Source organism: Cyrtonyx montezumae, unplaced genomic scaffold (genome assembly GCF_038088225.1).
Source record: "Cyrtonyx montezumae isolate F1298 unplaced genomic scaffold, pur_monq_1.0 scaffold_0, whole genome shotgun sequence".
NCBI lineage: Eukaryota > Metazoa > Chordata > Aves > Galliformes > Odontophoridae > Cyrtonyx > Cyrtonyx montezumae.
The window spans coordinates 43,897,414-43,918,065 of NW_027071824.1; the positions used below are offsets into that span (position 1 = coordinate 43,897,414).

The 20,652-nt window shown below is 37.0% G+C and overlaps 1 protein-coding gene across 2 annotated transcripts in view; it reads left to right on the plus strand.

The window, feature by feature from the left end:
- Positions 1-20,652, plus strand: part of PTPRK (protein tyrosine phosphatase receptor type K) — a 305,334-nt gene that overhangs the window by 45,882 nt on the left and 238,800 nt on the right. The window lies entirely within an intron of this gene.

Genomic DNA, 20,652 nt, shown 5'->3' on the forward strand with positions numbered 1-20,652 from the left:
CCTGGCATGGAGAAGGGGAAAAGTGGTATTAGGTATGCTCCTCTGAGCTGTTACATTGTGAACTCTTTCACTGAGTGATGTGTTGTGCTTTACAGCCCATCATCTGAGAATGCTCTGGGTCACTAGTGCTCTTGCAAACAGTTTGGATATGGACTAGTTACTAAATAGAGAAAAATGGCCTCTGTATTAATGGTTTTCTTGTGGGAATATTTCTTGAAAGGCCTTGTTTAAAATGCTTTGCTATTGCCCATCATCAAAATCATCTCCATGAAAAACAGACATCAGCGCAATTGCTAGCAACCTTTACTTGGAAGGTGAAACTGATGTTTATTTATTAGCTTTTTCTTTTTTTTCCCCTTTAGTTTCCTTGACTTTCATATTTTTATTCATAAAACAATTTGATCTATCCATGACATTGAAATGATGTGGAATTTGATTTCATGATCTGAAACCTGGTTTCATAAAGCCTGGCTTCTGAGGAGGTGTTTTATTAAGCCTTTTACGTTGCTAGAAAGTAGCTTTTGGTGTGCTTAAAAAAACAACAACCAGGAGCCCTTTATATCAGTATACTAGTAATCAAGTATAGCAGCATTATATGCAGTAAATCAGGTTTCTGTTGACAGATGGCCAGGCTTGACAATGAGATTGGTGGCTGAGGCCTTATCTTAGAAGCATGGCCATTTTTCACTTACGTTCCAGCTTTCACATTATCTCACCTTAGATTCTGCTAAAATTCATTCTTTCCTTGCTTGGCCATCCAGTAAAATATTGAAATCATGTATGACACAGTTGATTTTTAAATTAAAAGTAAATCTGGAGAGAACTGGAAAATTGTTAATGCAGTGAGTTGTAAAGCATAATTATTTTAATTATTTTATGAACAGGAGGGGAAATATACACACTGCTGATGTGCTTGTTCACACAAATGGAGCTGGTATTTTTGTGAGTTTTAGTCATCCTTTGAGATCTTAGTTATATTACTCTTCATGAACATGTTTTGTTGTTTTTTTTTAATTATTTTTGTGTGTTAGTTTTCAGTCAAGTTATTCATCAGCATAGAAGTGTCTCATAGGACTTTGTAGACCTCTAGTTCATGATTTTATCACTTTGGTCTACCTGTTAAGCCATGAGTTTTGTTGTTTTTTTTTTTTTGCACTGAAGGGAAATGCACAATGTTTTTTAAAACAAAGCAGAAGAGAGGTGATTTGCTGGAAGACTGGATGATCCCTGCCTTTCCTGAGAAGGTCACTGCTACAGATCTCTGGATGCAGCTACCTTAGTCAGTAGGTCAGCTACATCACATTTGCATGCACTTCTAAATGAGGGGAGAGGATAAAGATCAGTAGGGATTGAGCAGCACGTATTATGTTATGAGAAGTTCTCAAGCTGTAGGCTGGGTGTTAGCAGGCTGGCTGTCTGATAATGCTGATAACAATGCTGCACCTAAGCTAATTAGCTTCTGAAAGCATTTCATTGCTCGACTGTGCTGGTGCAGCTTTGTTGCTTCCAGTTCAAAGCACAGTGGTTTTGTGCATCACTCTTTTCAACAATATAGATACATTTTATAGTAAAATGTCAAAAAATCCATGAAACTTCTTCAATTTTTAAAACAATCCATTTGCTTATCTATAACTATATTAAGTGATTTCTTCTTTTGATAAAGGGTAGTACAGTTTATTACAGTAGCATTACTGGATCAAAATGAGTTGTTGTTTAGCTTCACAGCCTGTCTCTGACTGGAGAAAGCAGTGGAAGTATGTAGTTGAGTGCATGAGCATGACAAACTCATGGTTGCACCCTCCTAGAATAGGCTTCCAGCCTTGAGCTAATTTGTGGTTGGAGCTTAAGAACCAGTGTAGTCCATTTGCATACTTCTGTTAGTTCAGGATTTCTTTGAACTGACTTAAGCCTTTGGTGAATGTAGTGTATATCACATAAAATTTTTTATGGTGATTAGATATTAGGGTAATTTCTGTGGGTTTCAGCAAGCATAGGACTTAAAATTCATATGTTGTGATATTTTGCACATTCATGGTTTCATGGTATTTCACTGGTACTCCACATCATAATATCACGCAGCTCAGTGAGAGTTAAAGAGTTAATGCTACAGTTTTGTGGATTGTTGGTATATTTCCATAAGTTCTGGTCTCCTGGTCATGGAAGAGAAGAAAAGACTACAACTCCCAGAAGACTTGGATTTTCTGTTTTCATTTTCTGGTTGGTGTGTGGCACCCAATGTGGGGTACCCCCTTGTCATGGAAACCAGACCAAACCATGACATGCACGCAGGAAATTTCTGCAGTACTGTAATGATATGGTCCGTCCTCTCTCTGCTGGCAGGAGGGGTCTGCTTCTTTGGTTCTGTTTGTTTAACGTGGGAATGAACTGTTGAGGAAAAGTGTTTGGTTAGGAAATCCCTTGGGACTGAAGACGTGATTTGATTTTGATATTGTTAGTTCAGGAACTTTTTGGTCACTCTTGATGGAAATATTTTGCTTTGACCTGCGTAAGGCTTACTTTAAAGGAAAAGTATTTGGGAATTTTTGTTGTTTAAATTTTATAATTGTTTGGATAATTTCTCTATTACATGTTAGTTACTACTGTAGCTCATTTATTTACTTTAGTTAAGATGTTTATTCCTGACTTGATGTGTTATTTTGTCTGATGCTTCTGTGCTTTCTCCTAAGGATTGCTGCTGAGGGCTGTCATTTCTTTCCTGCTTTTTTCACCATCATTTTCCATTTCTCTTCCCTTTCCACCTCTATAAATCTTGATTTTTTTTTTTTGTTGTTGTTGTTTTAAATACAGGAGGGAGGTTGTTTTGAGCATTGTTTTTTCGCATTCTTTGTCTTATTATTTATCTTCCTCTAAGCAAGTTCCTGTTGCTACTGCTGCATGTCCTTGCTCAAACACTGATCAGGTCCAATTTTCAGTGTGAATTGCAGACTTCTTGGTTTTGGTTTTATATTACCTGTTTCTATTTTTTAGTAACCTAGGATCAGTCACTGATAAGGAAACCTGATTTGGAACTATAAAAATCTGCTTTGTTAAAATGAATTATTTGGTTTCATTTTGAATCTCTAAAACTTTATTATGCAGTATTAGTGCTCTATAGGTTAAAAATAGACTAGCTGAGGTACCCATTTGATAAGGGTGATGATTACACTTAGAAATGTAACTAGTAAACTAAAAATACTGAAACGTGGATGTTCTTTTATCAGTTAAGGAATAGTAATGATGAGAACCACTTAAAAGATGCAGGAAAACTAAAGAAAGAAGAATCATTTTATTCTTTCAAATCTGTAAATCCTAATTTGGACAGTGAATGTGTTCTTTATTTTAGTTGTGATGATTTACATGATTTCTAAATGCTTCAGTAGCTCAAAATGTTATTTTCCCTTAAGTTTGTTTCAAGATATTAAAAGGTCTTCAAACAGTAATAGAGTTATAATGGGAGAATTGCAGATTGATTGACCATTAACTAATGGCATGAACATTCAGGCCATATGCTAGATAAGGTTTCTTATGAAATAGGAAAACTTGTCATTTTGGATATGAGTTCAGTTTATTCTAAACTTGTAGTGATGTGAGACTGGCAATGTGCATGTGGGGAAAAGATGAGGAAGGCTTATTTGCTTTAGTTAGTTGATCCTTCTGAAGGGAAGCAACAAGTGAAATGTAGTAGAAAGTGCAGTAGTGTATAGATCCTTTGTGAACTGCATAGAACCAAGTTACAGCCCAGCTTGAGATGAAACCCAACCCCCTGAACTCCCACTTCCTATTTCTAAGATAAATCTTCTATATAGTGTTTAATGTTGAAGTGACAAATAGAATTAGGAAAATCCAAACAATTAGATCTTGAGAAAAATAAAGACTGATATTAGAGAACTGATATTTTTGAAGGATTTTATTTAAATTGGAATGCAGAAAGGGACTTAAAATAATATCAAAAACTCATTGAGTCTTACAAATAAAAAACTTACAAATAGTGTGACTGTATTTACTAGACAAAAATTGAATATAGAAAGTGAACTTGATCTTTTTAAGAAACACTGAGTAGTTAAAATCATTAGTTAAAAGATCATGTTAAAACCTGCTCTAAGTCTTGAGTATTGGGTTGTGAGAAAGTGCAAGCTTTACAGAAATCCCAGCAAGAGCAAGAGCTCAGTGCCAAATGGGTAGTGTTGTAGGAATGCTCAGAATTCTCAGTTTCTTTGGCTCAAAAAAAGATGCAGTTCAGTGAAGTATGATGAACAGCTGCAAAACCAGGACTGGCATGAAAAGGAATCCTTTCTTATTCTAGAATTACTAGACTTGAGGGCATTTTCAGTCTCCTTGGTGAACCTGACTGAAAAGAAAGAAAAAGTGTTTTGGGCAGCAGACTGTAGACTGTTGGAAGTCTGTTGGGTGGAGCTGGAGCTCTTGTAGATACCAGATGTAAAAAGCAAGTTCCGTATAAATGGACGTGCATTTAATTTGTTTCTCTATGTCTAGGAAGGCTAAATGTAAATTCTACTTTCTTTGGTTAGCAGAATATGAGTGGACTGATTAGGTAAAGTTTTTGCTCTGGATTTGGCGGAAGAAATGAATCTTCAACACCTCTAGCAGACCTATGCCCATTTCTCTTGGCTCCTTTCAATCTAACTTGGGCTAGCACATTTTTTGTTGATTTTCTTTAAATTGGAATAAAAAACAATAAGCCTTGTTAATGAAAGCTTGTTTGCATTACAGAATACCCTCTGTCATTCTCTTGTTTTACTTTTGAGATTAGGAGTTAGTCTTTCTTTAAAGATCTTCATCCAGTGCAGGTGTTGTCCATGGCTTGCGATTCTGGCTACTGCTAAAGGTTTATAGCATGCTAACTAAATAGTATTTAAAAACAAATAAAAAACAAACAAACAAATACCACAGATGCCATCATGTTATTTTTGATTAATACTGGGTCAATAAAAATGGCTTTTACAGGAGTAAATCAGAATTTAAAAATGAAATTCCAGGATGGTTATGAGACTCTCCAGTAGATAGCTGTACTGATTGAGTTTCACTCGTGAAAAATGGTTTGGAAAGTTTCCATAAAAAGTGAAAGTATTAACCTGAACAGGCAGTCAGAAAAGCTAGTCTTTTCATAGCTTTACAGACCATGAGTTAGATAAAAGTTAGAGCGTTGAAAACAGTAAGGGGAATATCTGCACTTCGGTGAGGTAAGAGAGGGGTTCCACTTAAGACACTAATCTGAACTGGCCATTTCTGTGCTACTAGAAAAAGAGAAAGCCAAGATATCAATGGATGAAGAAAGCTACTTTATTCACAGATTTACCTAATGTTGATCTGTGCATGCCATGAGAAGTTTTTCCAATCACTTAGGAATTTTCAGAAACAAAATGTGAATGACAACTTCAGTTCTGGGGAATGACTAGATTTTCTTTTTTTAGCAGAAATTTAAAACTTGTTGTAAAACACGCTAGTAAAAAGCTGACTATCTTTAAAATTAAATGAAAAACAGTTAATTTTTCTTCAACAATTTTTTTTCTTAAACCTACAAAAGGTTGTGTTCTGTAGGTGTAAAAGTCACTGAAACGCTTCTCCTATAGGTTTATCGTTCTTCAGCATTTGCTTTGTGGAGTGCCTTTGGGAACACTTTGTGGCTCCTCAGAATTTAGAGTGACTGTTCGTAAGCTATTCTGTTCCTAGTTTAATAATACACCATGAAATAATTTTTGTCTGTGTTCATCTTTCTTCTGATTTTTTTTTCCATTGATGAAAATACATTTACCACTTTATCATTATTACTAATAATGAAAAATTGAGCATCTTTGGAAATATAATTAAATATAAATAATGTTGCTTTCATGTTAGAAACACTTTGTAAACTGCTAAGTGTTCTTCCTGCTGCTGGTAGATAACAATTAATCAAAGGTGTGTTTTCTTTTTTTTTTTTTTTGTAAGTGCAGTTTATTTAAAAGTTACTCTGAAAAATACACTCTGGTAATGAACTTTCTGCTTCTCAAAGACTTAATAGAAATATTCTTAATTGTTAGGATCAGCAGGAAAGTGTGTAAGCATATCTGTCATATCTCTGTCTCATTTCTTATGAAATTATTTATCAATTAGGTGAGGACAAAGAAATACTAAATTTTAGCAAAATAATTACTGGCAAGATTTTAATAATTTAGTTGTGTAGATCATGATGCACTTATAACTCTCAAAGGAGTTCTCCAAATACAGTCAATCTCATTCTAGTCATCAAGCTGGAAAATTATAGCATACAAAATGAATGTTGCCTCTACACGTTCCATCATAACTAAGATGCTGGCCTCCAGGTTCAGTCCCACCATGATTATTGGATACTTCCTTGATTCTCTTTCACTTTTCTTATGAATAACAGTGCTGGCTTCAACTCTTCTGTGGTGTATTTTCAGTAGGTACATTATGCCATAAATGGCCAGCCATAAGTGTATTTTTCTTTGCTCTGAAGTTAGTTGTGAGCGCGGTGCTTGCTGACTGATAGGAAGATGATAGTTGTGGGAAATAAAGTGAGTGCTGAAGATATATACTGTATTATGAGGAGCTGTATAACTGTAAATAAGATGCAGAACTTTATTTTTTTTTCATTGAATAACCCTATTTCTAGGAAGTTGATGAGTATTTTGACTTTTTCACCATTCTCTAGTAGATATCTTCAGGGCAAGGTGATGAAAATTTACTAGATGCTTGGCATTTCAAAAAGCAATGAAAGAATTTGGAGGTTAATGTGCTGTATGAGTTCATGCCATAAATTTCCCTTAATTGCCTTGAAGTCTTAGGTGGAAAACTAGCTGTCTATAAACTCATGAAGACTTTCTTTGAGATAAATATGTAATATTTTTCAGCCAGCTCTTAATTTCTCATGAAATGTATGTGACTTGAACCTCATTGCTTTTCCAGGAAACGTTGTACTCATCAGTGAGGTGGTATGCAAATTTTGTCTTAGCCTTGATTACCAAGATTATGAAAAGCTTGTAGCATTCCCCTCCAGTCATACAGTAGGGTTTGTCAGCCAGTGAAGTGTAAAACATACTACTGCTAATCAGCTGCTTTGGAATACCTGATTCAACTTGTCAGAGTTACAAAATTGACTTAAATTGTGATGTATAAATAAAGCTCTGAATGGTTCTTTTTGTGAAGATTTTTCTTTTTTAGGGTTTTTTGTCTATTCTTGGAAGGTGTAAGTACTTGTTACATACGCACCTGAAGTTCTGTCATCCTTTTAAAAGTTTTTGTAAGGTCCTAAGAAAAGAGTCTAAGAAAAATTATGACTATCATAGTACCAGGCAGCCAGCAATGGTACACTTTCCCATTCTGCTCATAGATGACATTTTTATTCACAGGAGAGGTGCATAGAAAGAGATTATAGCAAAAATCAATGATATATACTTGAAGTAGATGGTCAGAAGAAAGCAGGAACTGGTAACACTCTAATGAAATTCATTATAGATACTGAAAAGATTCAGAGTAATTAATTGCACTGTGCAAGGGATTTCCTTGCTATAAGCAAGTAAAAATAAACAAAAGAAAAAGAATAACAAGGCATTGTTGAATCAGTATCAGAAGTTAAATAAAATCTCAGATTTGAAAACCAGAGACAACCCACTTTCTAAACAGCTTAGCATTTAACGTTCAGGGACTTTGGTTTAAAAGTCTGAACTCATTGCTGCACTGGTAGGATGTGGTGGTGGTAGGTATTTTTTGCATGCTTCCTGTATTTATTTATTTTTTTCCCTAGTAATGTTAGTGTTGAAAAAAGTGCTGAGAATTATGCAGCTACCTATCTTTTTGTCCTTTTTTTGACTTCTATTATTTAGGGCAGGATGAAATGCTCTAGAGGAAATTTGTTTTGAGTTAGTAGCATGGTGTGCACAATGTGTAATAGGGTTTTTTGTTCTTCTTTTTAATATACTTTTGTTAATGTTTTCTTCCTTTTTTATTGTAAGTGGTGAACAAGCCTGAGGCTTGGAGTGAAGTCCAAACGTTTTCTTCATCCACAGAAGTGTCTGATAGGAATCCTTTGTTGACTGGTGATATGACCTTCTTATAGGGAAGTAAATTACTCATATCTTTCAAATTCTCTTCACCTGGTATGCAGTTCTGTTCTTTAGTTTAAACTTAGAGGTGACATTGACGAACTAACTGAGGTGGTTGCTAGGAGGGAAAAATTATTCATAATTCCAATATGGGAGAATGAAGTATCTCAATTTCTTTACATGGGGATCACACTCCAATCAATTATACAAGGTCTGTGTTAAACAAACAGTACTGCTGATTTGAACTTCACATTGGAGGTGACAGAGCACTGGAACAAGCTGCCCAGAGGGGTTGATCCAGTCTCCTTCTCTGGAGATATTCAGGACCCATCTGAACACCTAACTGAGCAACATTCCGTAGTGTAGCCTACTTTGCAGGGAGCTTGGACTAGCTGGTCTCTAGAGGTCCCTTCCAACCCCCTACAGTTCTGTGAATCTGTAATGCTTAGAATTTAAAGAACACTCCCTGCCACCCCTTTCTCCATTGCCCTTGCCTCTTCCTGCCAGTGAGGTAAATGGTAGCCCTGTTCTGGTTATTCTGAAACACCAGAGAACAATTTTCTGGCTATGAGATAGTGAGGTAGTGATGGGAAGCTCTCAGACTAATCAGTGCCCTGTGGGATGCCAGGCAATGGTGCTGTCACACAGAGTGTGCTCTGGGCTCCAAGCCAGGAGCTATTGCTCTGCAACCTTCACAGATGTGTTATTTCACTCTTTGAAAGATCTCTCTCTGTCAACCATGCAGCTCCTTCACTATTTTCTAAATGTCTTTATGTACATCTCCCAGAAGATTTAAAGAATCGGTACAAAATTGGTTGGAGTAGATTACTTCCACAAAATACTGGCTGCTGAGAGAAAGTCCTGTAAGCCAGTCTAGCTTTCTTCGTGGCTTTGTATGTCACAATATCATAGAATAACATAAAAGCTTGGGTTGGTAAGGAACTCAAAGTCCATCTAGCCCCAACACTACCATTTGTGGAGCTGCTAGCTAGCAGCTCAGGCTGCTGAGGGCCCCATCCAGCCTGGCTCAGGAGTGAGTAGGGCATCACAACTTCTCTGGGCAGCCTGTGCCAGCACCTCACTACCCTCTAAGTAAAGAATTACCTCCTGACATCTAATCCAAATCTTCCCTCTTCTAGTTTTAAACTATGTCTTCAGGGTCTGCTGATGTCTTTTGCATATGGTCCACTAGACCTTTTCATGTACTTTTTTATTTTTATTTTTATTTTTATTTTATTTTATCTTTTTTTTTTTTTTTGCCAGAATAGGACAGCTGATGTATTTGCTGGTGCCTGTGCCTGGATGGCCCCCGGCTTTGTACGTAAACCAAATAACTGGGTGGAAACCTAACCCATGGCTCTGCCTCTTTGTGGGGCTAAAACAATGTTGCAAGGCATCTGCAAGGCAGTGCAGGAGAACAACAATCTGCCCCTTGGAGAAGTGGGCATCCTGCAAGGTTGTGGGATTTTGACTGTGTTGTTTCCCTGCCCTCCTGCAGAATGACCATTCTTGCCCATGTAAATTAGCTTCAGAAGTTTTCTTACATCAGATTCTTAGCGTTGACTGATCGAGCCTTTGCGTGGATAAGAAATTAACAATTAGGGCAAAATGTAGACTTAGCTGGCTGCGCCAAGCAATGTCTCTTGGATTGTGTACACTTCACTAGGTGTTGTCTGTGAAAGGAAAACAACTTTTGCCTATTCTCTTTTGTTGAACAGTGCAAAATACCACTTTTTTTTTTTTAGCTCTTCAAATAGAAAGTTGTCACCTTTGACATAGAGTTTTGCTGCTCTTTAAGGAGCAAAATCATTTACAAGGAAGGGAAGCATATATGTGCAATATGAATGACTTTGTGAGAAGTGTTTAGAAAAATCCTTAATGTCAGCGTCAGCCTTCCCAGTGCAGTTTGAAGTACTGGAAGAGGAATCAAATGTTAAGGATTTTGTGGTGGCATTCTAAAGGTGTTCTTGAACTAGAAGACAGAACTAAAAAGTTCTGTAAGGCAGCTGTTGTGTTGGTTTCTGGTGACATCCTACTGGCTTTTGCAGAAGTCAGAGGAAACAGAGATTGTACCAGGCTCAGCAGCAGGTGTACAAACTGCCTGCTGGGGCATTTCTGGCTTGCTTTGCCAACAACAGAAGAAAAAGGAATGAGTGAGTGTATTGTATCTTCCAGCTGATAAACTGCAGCAGCAAAGCACGTTATATCCAGCATATGTGTGGCAATATGTGAGGCTGCCCTCTAAACATGTGTTATGCTCATGTCCTGTAGCTTTGGCAGGTTTGATTATTAGCAGATTTGTTAGGATCAGTTTTATCTTCAAAATCTACTGATTAACTTAAATTGTTTTCATCTGAAAAGAAATAAAAAGTCTCAGACTTCATGGACTTCAAGTTAAGAAGGGGAGCAGGTAATCTTTCCTCTGCTCCTTTTTTTTTTCTTATTGTGCTTTTATAGGCACACATACTCATGTACTCTCACACAAAACCCCACTCCTCCTCTGTGTCGTCTTTGTTGTGTTTAGATGATTATAGTAAAACCTGCAGAAAGTGAGCTAAGAAACAATTGCATTGCTCACAAGTATGTCTCTGTTTTTGAGTTGCATTACCTTTTCTATCAATGAGAAGTGCACTTTTTTTTTCTGTCTGTGTTGCTTGTTGGTTTTGCTGGTAGAGAGGGCAGAAATATAGAGGACTTGGCATTCTCGTCTTCCTGTACCCACAGTTTTGGACAGGGGAACTGTGACACTGATTTTTGCCATGCTGCCACCCAATTCTGTGGTTTCCCAGTTACTGCCCTTGAAAGGGGCCTCAGAGAGATCAATGTTGGTGTTGCTCCCCCCCCGCCCCCCACACACACAGACACGCTACATTGTCACAGGTCCCTTCCTGGCTGTATAATCACACATTTCCAGCATGATATTTGTTTTTCTCTGTTGGAAGAATAAATATATGTTGCCATTTATGCTATGCTTGTACTTCTGCAAAATTGACCAGATTCCAACAATAGATTTCTTAAAAAATAAAATCCTACCATGTTGAACAAGAATTTATCTGATACATGGTTAGAATTGGTAAACTATTCTGTAATATGTCAGAACTTGTGATGAGTTATCAGTGTGATGGTGTTTGTTCTTTTTCGTTGTTGTTACAGAATAAAAATACCGAGCAACTTGCAAAGCATTGTAGTCAAATTTTCTGTGCCACATAAGACTATTTTCAATAATATACCTTCATAGGAGAACAGTTGTTTTTTTGTCCATCTTAACATAGAAATCACAAAACAAAGTTTGGTTGGTATGTTCCTATTTTAGTCAAAATTTGCAAACTCCAAATCTAATGATGGATATCTGTGTCATGGAGGTGTATGTATGCATGAACATGGCTATTCGTGTGCCTAGTTTTTTCTTCTTTTATATTTATAAGAATAAAAGCAACCTTAAAGTGAAATGTTTTTGGTCCTGGAGTCAATTATGAAACCGTAACACTACATATTTGAACAATGAAAGAGAACTTAGCAGCTGTCTAGTGTTCCATAAAGAGCTGCAGCATCAGATATTCTTAGTAGCATTGAATTTGGTCTGAATTACATTGCCCAAGTGTTGATTTATTACTGAATTGTCCAAAGGGTAACGTGTAGTGTCATCAATATATTTCACAAAGCTATTCAACTAGTTTCAGTTTTATCTCTCTCGTGATTCAGAAATTTTAGTGAAAAAGAATGTTGAATGCATTTTAATATATTGCTTGCTTATGTATGTTAGATAAATATTGCATTGAAACAGAAAAATGTGTTAAGTGGGTATTTTATCACAACAAAGCAGTTAAACTAGATGCATGCATTTTCTTTGGCTGCAGCTTTATTGGACCCATCAGCTTCAAGATATTTGACTGAAGAACTGCCCCTCAAATTAGTTCTTTTTCCTTTTTCAAAATTGTAGCAGTAGACACTTCATTTTCCAGAATGTATGAGATATAGAATGGAGAAGTCTGCTGAAATGCAGATATTTGTCCTCTATGTTTCTACTCCTAAAGCTGTAGAGCATTTTAGTTTCAGCAAGTATTTTTTGCTTGCTCTCGAAAAGGAGTGGCAGTATCAGTACAGACAATAAGTTCCATGTCTTTTTCAGATTCACACAAAAACATCAGTATATAATCCAGGCACAGATACTTTTAGTAACTACGTACAGGGTTATGTTTCTCAAAAGTGAAGCCATCCTTTTCTCCAGTTTAATTAGATTGTTAATTAAAATGGGAAACTGGCTTGTCCATTTTTAAGTCCATGCTGATTTAGCTACTCTTCACCAACTGTAGGGTTAAAACTGGTTCTACAAGAGCTATGCATGGCCAGGACTGCAAAGCAGTTTTTGTGCTAAGAACACTTCAAATACAAGCACACTGGTTGCTTTATTTACCAGGCGCTGTTTGGCTAATGCATTTCAAATCCTTGTACTTTCACAATGACCTTTCCTGATAAATTTGTGGAAAATACTTTGGGTTGGGCTGTGATGGAGGCCAACCATAGCACATTAATGCTGGTTCGTTTTTTTTTTCTTTTAATTATTATTATTTTTTTAATGTGTTGATTTGCAAATACTTTTTGGTTATATTTCCCATTTAGACAATTTCTGCTATCATCTCCCTGATTCTGGTTTGTTCTAACTTTTTGCTTCTCTCTACATTTTCTGACAGGGAAGGCACTTGTAGAGTTTTGAAGCGAACAGTAAAGAATATGCCTTGCTGAAAAATAGCTTTTGTGAGGTTTTTTCTTTTTTTTTTTTTTTCTATTTTTTTGTTTTGTTTTGTTTGTTTGTTTCATTTTTCCTCTTACTTTCCCAGTGAATGCCATCTGGCTGGCACAGTGCACATGTAAGTCCGTACCACCTACGTTTTGCCGTGGTTCATGGCTGCCTATGCAGGAAAAATCATAGCTGTTTCTATGGATTTAGATGAGCCATGGAAGCAGTGTGCTGACCTGGCATATTTGCTGCTCTTCTCTGGTTGCTCTTCAGCTTTATCCTTCAGCAGATTCTTGCCATGAGAGGGAAAAAAAAAAAGAAAAAACAAAAAAGAAAAAAAACCTAATAATAATAAATAAATAAACTGCAAACTGACAAAATAAAAAACCCAGCTCAACCAAGTAGAAAAAAATTGTTTATATCAGTTAGTGGGTTTGCTATGGCTGCTGAGATGTGTTCATAGGTACCTTAGGTTGGAAAGGACCTACAAGATCATCTAGTCCAACCATCCTCCTATCACCATCCCTACCCACTGAACTACTAAATCAAATCCCTTAGCACCTCATCTAAACACTTCTTGAACAGCGCTAGGGATGGTGCCTCAACCACCTCCCTAAGCAGGCCATTCCAAAAATGTTTCCTCAAATCTAATCTAAATCTTCCCTGGCACAACTTGTGGCCATAAATTGTGTGATGCTTCCCTAAACTCTGTGGGAGCAGGGCAAGGTAGGTATAGAGTAGATGGGGTTGGGATGAGAAGACATGACCTGTGTATCCAGTAGGTCAGCTCTGCTCTACCTTCAGTGCTGTGACCACCCTTGATGAAATAGAGCTGCAGGAGGGCAATCTGGAATTTGGTCCTCCCTAGTGATTTGCACTGCAACAAAAGTAGTTGAGATCTGGGAGGTTATTTTCTCAGTGGTGGTTGGTAGAAAAACTTGTGCTAGAGCTGTTCAGAGACAAGGCTGCTTTAGGCAGGCATCCAGTGTTCATGCTCAGGGAGGGAATTTTTCAAACCTGTAACAGATGCTGCAAGGTTTTTTTCTTGGAAATTTTCAGGGTGATAAATTGCAGGAAAGGCTGTGTGTGTGAGTGCCAGCAGCACACAACCTGCCCAGCTTTGTCAGGTCAACCCCAAGTTCCATGGCAGATCTCACACTTAAGGATTCTTCTTGCCTGTGACAACAGCATGTCCTGGAGAAAGTACAACTATTGGCCATGGCAGGGGCTGCTCAATCACAGAATGGATTGACAGGGAACTCTGGGTCCATGTGGCCCAAGTCCTGCACAGGCAGGGTGCTCAGAATCGTCCCCAGGAAGGAGACCTCACAGCCTCTGAGCAACTGTTCCAGTGTGTGGTCACCTCGGCAGTACAGAAGTACTTACTGATGGTCTGATGAATTTCAATTTGTGCCCATGGTCTCTTGTCTCGGCACTGCTGAATGGAGCCTGGCTCCATCTTCTCTGTGCCCTCCTTCAAGTATTTATAGAATCTTAGCATTTCCACATAGTGAAGATACTCCAACATCATCATCTTTATGGTGCTTTGCTAGTGGTTTCCAGCTGCACAGGGACGTGCGCAGAGAAGTTGGCTTGAGATACAGCTTGGTGTTTAAATACTTAAAAAGTCTGCAAGAAGAGAGGGTTATTAGCAGGGGTTATTATTGGCTGGAGTACTAACAACCAGAAGGTGATAGCAAGCCAAAAACAAAAAACAAACAAACAAAAAAAAAACCAATGGGAAGCTGTAACTTTGTCTCTCACTTCTTAGTGCTGGGATATTATTAATGGGCAGCAAATCCTTCCAGAGGCATTATTTACTACCTAGATAAATTGCCTCTGTAGTGCTGATAGCTGCAAGTGCATGCAGAGTATTTCTGAGGCACATATTATTTTTTACAAGAATAGTTGATGATATTTGCTTTTGGAAAATAGATATCAAAATGAAATTAAGATCTGCTTTAAGTGTCAGTTTGTTCAATATGTTTTTGTCTAAAATCTGAATTTGAGATTAATGCTAATTCTTTTAAAATCAGAAGAAAAAAATGTTGAAAATTAAAAAAAGAGTTAATTTCAAACCACGTAAATTGGAAAATTTAATAACTTGAACATTTTTTGTTAGATTCTATGTATTCTAGAGCAAGAAGGGGGAAATACTTAATGTGTATGAAAGTCACATTGGGAAATTGTGTACCTGCGCATGGAACTGTGTAAAATTATGAAGCTGAAATTGTTTTTTGTTTTTTTTTTTCCTAGCATTTCCCATAAGAGTTAGATTAATATCTGAAATGTTATCCAGGGAAAATTACCAGACATTGAAGGTGGACTTACAACTTTCCACTGATATCTCTCATAGTTTAAAATCATAGTAGTTTATTAAAGGGAATAACACAGTTTACATTTAAGTTATAAATACAGATGAAACTGTAGTTTCTGCTTTGCTTTTATTATTTCAATGACTGTAATTTTAAATGTAGTGAATTTTCATGTTGTACAAAGGAGACTTACAGGAGTTCTTAATTGCTTTTCTAAATGCTTAGACTTCATACAAATATTTTGATCCAAGTTGATATATAATTTCTAAAAACGTTATTTAATATTGGGTTTTTTTTTTTTTGCAGGTGTTTCCTCTTGTTTCACAGTGATGATATTTAAGATAAAGTACAGAATATAGAGCTGTAGAAGCTGTTTTTACCTCTGCTCCAGTCTAGTTTGTATTGAAGCTGACTGCTTAGAGAACAAGAATAAAAATCTTTTGCATAGCAAAAACAGATTTCTTGCCCCCAGATAATATGTATTCAGGAGGAAAAGTTTTGTAGATCTATTTTTTGGCACAATATTTTCAAATCGCAAGGAAAAGGTGCTTAATGAATCTATATTGAGAAAAATACTCTTAAGTTATATTTTTCAGGAAAGGATTGATATTCTCTTGACACTCTCCTGAGATAATTTTCATTCATCCTGTACAAAATAAGGTTGGCTTCTGCAGATTTTATTAGTAAATCTATATGTGGTTGTTAGTGGGTTTTAATATGTTTTTACTGATTGCTGTTTCTAACGTACTCAAACTTTGATTTTCTTTGAGTTAGGAAAGAAGATCAAGTGGCTGCTGCTTAATGCAAGTTCCCATGTAGCAGTGGGAATAGCGTTTCATATTCTCTTATTTTTATTCCAATGGCAGGTAGCCATACTTAAAGGCATCTTTAAAGAATAGTGTTTTAGTTTCTCTTTCAAGTTTTTGGTCCCAAGCCAATTATAATGAAAAATACTCCCATCTCTTTGCCTCTTTATAGTGAGTTGGTTTGGTAGCTCTTCTCTGCTGTGCTTTGTGGCAGGTAGCTTTGTGTGCAGTGTAAGACACCTCTTCTGTCAATTTATGCAGAGTTCAAACTTTTGGCAGCCACATTCTGCCTTGTTTCCCTCTTTCTTCTACTTAATTTCCAAATTCATCACCTGTACTAAGCTTTCAGTATTTTAGTACTACAAATGAACTCTTGCTATTTTACTCAGCTGAATAATTTCTTTCTTCAGACTTCTTCCCTTCAAATGAGCTGTTCCCGTTGTGCTGTTTTAGACTCTTTTTCTAAGAATGATTGATATTGCACCAGTACGCTGCTGCTAGTGTAGGCAGAGGAGAACAATGGTCCTGAAAACAAGTAGCAACAACTCAGTCTGAGCAGCAATTGCTCTGTCTCTTCTGGTTAGCTGCAACATCCCAGGATGTACATTTCCCAAAGTGAAACGTGAACTGTTTTTAAGAACTGGTCCCAGATAGCTGATTTGGATGTTCTGTACACTGTTGATCTTTGTCGTGTCATATATGCAGGTATATGTGCATCACAAACTCAGCCTGCTAGAGCATTTGGAAGTGTAGATTCTATATCTACGTTGCATCATTGCAGCAGCTCTCTGTTGTCAGTGTTGCAGAGAAAAAAATGAAGTCTGTTGTGTGAGCAGTGTGCTGTGAAGTTGAAGATGACTGGGGGGGTCTGTTAAAAGTGGTCCATCAGTACCTTGCCAGTGAAATAAAATCTGACAACTTAAGTACGTAAACCTAAGTCAGGAATAAAACACAGTACTGTGTGGCCACTGACAGACAGCTACATCCATACGTTGAAACTGTGAGTTGGACAGCTCTCCAAAGTCCACTGAGCTTTGTTTAGCCTTTGTTGTTAAACTTTGTCACACGGTAAGCAGTTCAGATTTACTTAAGGTGACAGTGGAGGTAGATCCATTTTCCCTGCTATGTATCTTATTCTTCTGTAGGACTCCAGTACACATGTGCTGAGCTCTATGCAGCTGGAGAATAAAGGGATTCTTTATAATATTAATGCAACCTTCTGCACAGAAAAGATTTTTGATAAAAATGGTTTTAACTTAGCATATATTTTCATACAGTAAACAATGAAAATAACAAAATAAGTGTATTTTGTATGTTCTGCTGCTATATGAGTCTGGAGGCCATGAAAAAAAAACTTAAACTGCAATGCATGATGTCAGTTAGCATCTGGGAGACCTCACAATTTTAGGATTCTGCGGTGGTTACTTCTAATTTAAGAATTTGGATTGTCAGGAGATATTTGTTTATATTCATCTGCTCCTGTAATCTCACCAGTTCACAGCAGAGATGAATTTAATTCACGTTTAGCAGTGATATCCTTGTAATTGCTATGTACTCTGGTACTTTTGTATGCTTTTTGAACATTACATCTGTTAAAAGTAGTTAGCCTCCTGGTCTAGGTTTTTCCGAGTCTGCTTTCAGGGAAAGCTCTTCACACATCAGGACACCATTGGCTTTCTGTTATGACCTGGAGGCTTACTTCTGCTTTGCATGAATTTACCCCATCTGTGTCCTGTGTGTTGTATTTATTACTTGCTGAGTAGCTATTTCAGGAGAAAACTGAAAAATTCTTACAAGGCTGAAATTGACATTCACCTGAAAATAGTTTCCTCCAGAAAAAATAAAATAAAAATATCATTACTCCAGGTGTGTATTTATAAATACGGTCCAAACGTGCCATCTTAGTTCAGATTATCACTCCTTCAAGAGGCCAAGGCAGGAAAGATCTGAGATGGCAGTTGTACTAATATGAGCTGCAAAAGTTTTGCAGTTTGCCTGCCAAAGGGGCAGCTGAAATATAGTGAAAAAGCAATTACTTTTCTCAAGATAAAAAAAAAAAAGACTTATGAGACAGAAAGATGACTTTTTTTTTTCAATGTTTAAGCCAACTTACCAAATTAATAGGATAATTTTACTGTTCTTTTTCATATTATGGCTATGTATGTCTGTCCACATAGCCACATTTGTTAGACATGTCATTTCTTCTTTCTGATTTCTGTAGGCCAAGGTCACACTCGCAAATTCTACATCGTGTAAGAGGTTGTGAGTATGTAAGTAAAACCTATTACAATGAATAATGTGGTTTGAATTATATTTAGTATTTAGAGCACCTACTATTGAATAGTTATTCATTTGGGGCATTCTTATTTCCATTTATATTTCTATGCACCTTTAACTACTGGTTCAGTAAGAATGCCCTCACCTTGGACTTTGGAACCACATTTAGGCAAGACACTAATATTTCCTGGTGAGCATAAATACATATTTACCTGAGTAGCTGAAGCTGTTAACAGATGGCAGATGAAAGTTAAAATATATTATACGTGATGCTCCTTCTTTCTGCATTCTTCCCTCTTTCTTTTTTTGGGGGAAACTAGAGAGAACAGTCATGTGTTCTTGAAAAGTGGATGTAACTGCTCTGCCAGGGTGCTTTCAAACAGTGTACTTCCACCAAAAGTGTTTTAATGTTCTCATACCTTTGCAGAGTTGGAAGATGTTAAGTAACAGTTCTGAGAAAAACCTAGCAACTCCTTATCATCTATTAGAGCAGAGCAGAGATAGTTACAAGACAGAAAGTCAATCGGGATGTGAATGTTTTTGATCCATTTGAGTAGAGAAATACTTTGTTCTGCTTGTTATAGGGGTGTTGAAATACTTAATACACTGTACATAACAATGCTTTTTAACGATTGATGGACTTATGAAATCTTGAACACCTAACTTTAATTTTATAAAGAGATGAAGGAAAACCTTCTCTTGAAGAATATGAAACAGTACATCCTTCATCGGTCAGTCTTCCTTGAAGGGGCATTTAGTCATTGTTCTGTACATTCCAGCTACTTTAACTGTCTACAATTTTGATCCTTCACTTTAATGTCCATCATAGCTAAGAATTTGAGATCTTTTTTTATATTTCAATGTTTATCTAAGGCCATTGGTCATTTGAACATGCAAGTACTTCTTTCTTAATAGGAAATGTTTGAGAGAGATTGAGGACAACAGTAACTTGAAAATACTCGATATGTACTGCCATCTCTTTAAGTTTGTGTGAGCAGCAGTTACTCTTAAACAACTTGCTGTCAGGGATGAATTTTGGGAACCCTGTGGCTTCTGCTTCTGTTTGTTTTGTTTTTTGTTTTTTTTTTTCCTCTGAAGCTTTCTGTTTTTTGTTTTTTTCTTCCCATTTGAAGTTAGGCTTAGCAATGGGTTTAGTATATGGAATTAGCTAAAAATAGTAGGGATGGTTCAGTGTTTTCTTTACTCTGCTTCTTGCTTGGATCAGAACACATTTTCTTAGAACTAAAATAATTTTCTACCCTGAGAAGACTTCAGTCACCCACTTGCCTCATTATGAAGAAAAACTTACGGGTAGGTTTTGCAGGAGAAGAACAGCATACAGATTAAAATTGCCTGAAGACTGACATCTGGAAATTCCAGGAATTGTAGTTCAAACTGGAGACAGGAAAAAGCCTTCACTTACTGAAAGAGTGGTAGTGCTCTTGGGGCACTGTCGTACAAAGAAACAGCCACGTGTACTGACAGCTCTCTTTGGGTTTATGGACGTATTTTCTTCACTCCCCTCCCCAGGGCAGGTCCGTCAGGGGTTCCTCAGTCTGAGATACCCTCCCAGAGTTTCATAGGGAAAACACTACCTGATCACGGGAAAGCGTGACGTTGTTTCATTGATTCCAGTTTTGTTGTTGCCTTGAAAAGGTGGGCTTATTACTGTTCATATTTGTTTAACAATAGTACTTTTTTGTTTCTTTTCTGCGTACTGCATGACCATTGAAGGAAAGGAGGACATTGAGGAGTGGTGACGGTAGGTTCTACCAATCCACTTCTCTTTCCCTCAGTGTACTACACCACTCCTTTATTTTTTTGCATTCTTTGGCACTCATCAGAGCAACTTCCTGGTTTAACTCATTGAGCTGAGCTAGTAAATATCTAAGCTAGCCATCCAAGTTGACACAGTGGGCTTCTGGAAGGATCTGGTGAGCTTTGTTGCTGGCAGAAGACAGGATGTGGGCTATGCAGGCATAATCAGATTAAGAGGGAAATTGAAACCTGCCCTTGCTGATGGGAAAGTGTTATAGGGTAAGGTGCTTGTTAAGGTATTGCCAAAGTCATCCAAGTTTTAGAGAAGTAATTCATCTTTTTATTTTGTGTGTTATAATTAATTAGCCCATATAAAACATTTTTTACCTAGCTACATGTCCCAAGTATTTCTTAACATGCATGTTCAAATGCTGAAAATGAGAAATTGCAATACTGAGACTTGTTAAAAAAGGTTCCGAAAATACTCCTGTGAAATATTATCTGTGATTTCTAGTGTTTCTTTTTGGTGGTTTTGGAGTCAGTAGGTATCTGCTATTGGGGTTTTTAAAGAACACTAAATGATATTTCATGGTCTTACGTCTTAAAAACAAAGCACTCTCCTATTTTTTTATTATTTGTACTTTGTCATAGAGATTCTTTGATCGATCACTGTCGCTCATCCTAGATTCTGAGTGTTC